The sequence below is a fragment of the Somniosus microcephalus genome, chromosome 14, assembly GCF_052327205.1.
Source record: "Somniosus microcephalus isolate GS21.2 chromosome 14, FLI_Smic_1.0, whole genome shotgun sequence".
NCBI classification, from domain to species: domain Eukaryota; kingdom Metazoa; phylum Chordata; class Chondrichthyes; order Squaliformes; family Somniosidae; genus Somniosus; species Somniosus microcephalus.
The window spans coordinates 69,010,475-69,013,498 of NC_141000.1; positions in this window are offsets into that span (position 1 = coordinate 69,010,475).

Below are 3,024 nucleotides of genomic sequence, written 5' to 3' on the forward strand. Positions count from 1 at the left end.
ACCCCCTCCCTCCTCTCCTCTTCACCCCCTCCCTCCTCTCCTCTTCACCCCCTCCTCTCCACTTCACCCCCCCTCCTCTTCACCCCCCCTCTCCTCTTCACCCCTCCTCTCAGAAAACGTTAGTGGGAGTGGTATATAGACCTCCAAACAGTAATGCGGAGGTTGGGGATGGCAATAAAAGGGAAATTAAAAGGGAAATTAGAGAAGCGTGCAATAAGGGCACAGCAAGTCATCATGGGTGACTTTAATCTACATATAGATTGGGCTAACCAAATTAGTAACAATTGTAAGGGGTCGTTTTAACGAGCTTTTGGTGTGCTAAATCGGTTTTGATTTTCGCACTACTCGTGAGCGGTTTCGAAGCGCTCCCCCCTCACGGTTCTAGACACTGGGCTTATTGCCAGACAACCTTTGTGTGTTGGCCCAACTTGTGACTCGGAAGACAAATGGTCAGATGAGACAGATTGAGTTTTAAATCAAAACGATCTTTATTTTTGAAAGAGAATGTACACAGAGAAAAATGGCAAGAATAAATGCAGACGAAAAATAACATTTCTCACAGAGGGCTAAATTATACACTGAGAAAAATAACTTTAAAGCATATAAACAGTTCTAAAATAGCAATAAGCTAAAAGCGGGGGTGAGGGAAGCGCACGGACACATCGAGGGATAAATCACACTCCTGACTTACAAATACCCTTAACGTTACAAACCCTCCCGTTACTGAATATACCTCAATTATGTCAGTTAGGTAGAGTTGGGCCTTTATGCTCACCAGAATTTCAAAACCCTTCTGGACCTTGGTACTTCTTGTTACGTCTGGAATTTCCGATCTTCCTTATGGGACCGGCTCCTGGACCCTGTTACTTGGTGTCGTCCGGGACCTCCGACCTTCCTTATGGGACCGGCTCCTGGACTCGCTCTCCTGTACAAACTTTGGAAGTCCTCCGAAATCCTCGAGCCGTTTTCTGTTCCGCACGGTCCTCGAACTCCTGATGGTAACTGGACTTGGACTTCACGGTGTGAACCGTCTCCGGAGGAGTCTTCCTTACTCTGGTCGAATCTTAGACTGGCTTGCTGATGATTTACCTGAACGGTTATACTCTTTTCTGGCCCTAATCTTGGTGCCAAATCAACCGTTTTCCTTTGTTAAGGTTGCTTTAACAAAAGCAAGCACATTAATTTTAACTGCTCGCAAATCGAACTAATGGGAATCCGATTAGTGTCCCTTCGTTTGTGTGTGCTCAGCAGTTTCTGAGATCGGTTACCGCTTTGCCATAATGGGAATCCGTTTAGTGTCCCTCCGTTTGTGTGTGCTCAGCGGTTTCTGAGATCGGTTACCGCTCTGCCAGCGATTAGCGCACCTCCAGGTGCTAATAGTTTTGTTTACTGCTGTAACCACATTACAATATCAAAAACAGTAAGGTTCTGGATTCTTCTAATCGATGATGACTCAGACTGCTTTAAGGTACTGTGTGTGTGTCCTTTTGAACTGGGCCATGAGAACTGCCAACTCCATTCTGTGTTCTCACAATGTGGCCACTTCAGGGGCCCTTACCCGTATACTGTATTTCATGGATTTTTGCGAATCCTACACAATACTGTGGAGGAGGAATTCCTGTAGTGTTTACGGGATGGTTTCCTGGACCAATATGTCGAGGAACCAACCAGAGATCAGGCCATCTTAGACTGGGTATTATGCAACGAGAAAGGATTAATTAGCAATCTTGTTGTACGAGGCCCCTTGGGTCGGAGTGATCATAATATGATCGAATTCTTCATTAAGAGGAGAATGAAGTTGTTGACTCAGAGACTAGGGTCCTGAATTTAAATAAAGGAAACTACGATGGTCTGAGGCACGAGTTGGGTAGGATTGATTGGGGAATGTCACTCAAAGGGTTGACGGTGGATAGGCAATGGCAAACATTCAAAGACCGCATGGATGAACTACAGAATTTGTTCATCCCAGTTTGGTATAAAAATAAAACAAAAAAAGTGACTCAACCGTGGCTAACAAGGGAAATTAGGGATAGCATAAGATCCAAGGAGAGGACATATAAATTGGCCAGAAAAAGCAGTAAACCTGAGGATTGGGAGCAGTTTAGGATTCAACAAAGGAGGCCAAAGGGATTAATTAAGAAGGGGAAAATAGAATACGAGAGTAAGCTTGCAGGGAACATAAAAACTGACTGTAAAAGCTTTTATAGATATGTGAAGAGAAAAAGATTGGTGAAGTCAAGCGTAGGTCCCTTGCAGTCAGAATCAGGGGAATTTATAATGGGGAACAAAGAAATGGCGAACCAATTAAATACATATTTTGGTTCTGTCTTCACAAAGGAGGACACAAATAACCTCCCACAGATGTCGGGGAACATAGGGTCTGATGAAAGGGAGGAACTGAAAGAAATCAGTATTTGTAGGGAAATGGTGTTAGGGAAATTGATGGGATTGAAGGCCAATAAATCCCCAGGGCCTGATCATCTACATCCTAGGGTACTTAAGGAAGTGGCCCTAGAAATAGTAGATGCATTGCTGATCATCTTCCAACATTCGATGGAATCTGGAACAATACCCATGGATTGGAGGGTAGCTAATGTTACCCCACTATTCAAAAAAGGTGGTAGAGAGAAAATGGGGAATTACAGACCGGTAAGCCTGACATTGGTAGTGGGGAAAATGCTAGAGTCCATTATAAAAGATGTAATAGCAGAACACTTGGAAAACAGTGATAGGATCGGACAAAGTCAACATGGATTTACAAAAGGTAAATCGTGCTTGACTAATCTACTGGAATTTTTTGAGGATGTAACTGGTAAAATAGATAAGGGAGAACCAGTGGGTGTGGTGTATTTGGACTTTCAGAAGGCTTTCGATAAGGTCCCGCATAAGAGATTAGCGTGTAAAGTTAAGGCACATGGGATTGGGGGCAAGGTATTGACTTGCATAGAGAACTGGTTGGCAGACAGAAAGCAAAGAGTTGGAATAAACAGGTCTTTTTCTGAGTGGCAGGCATTGACTAGTGGG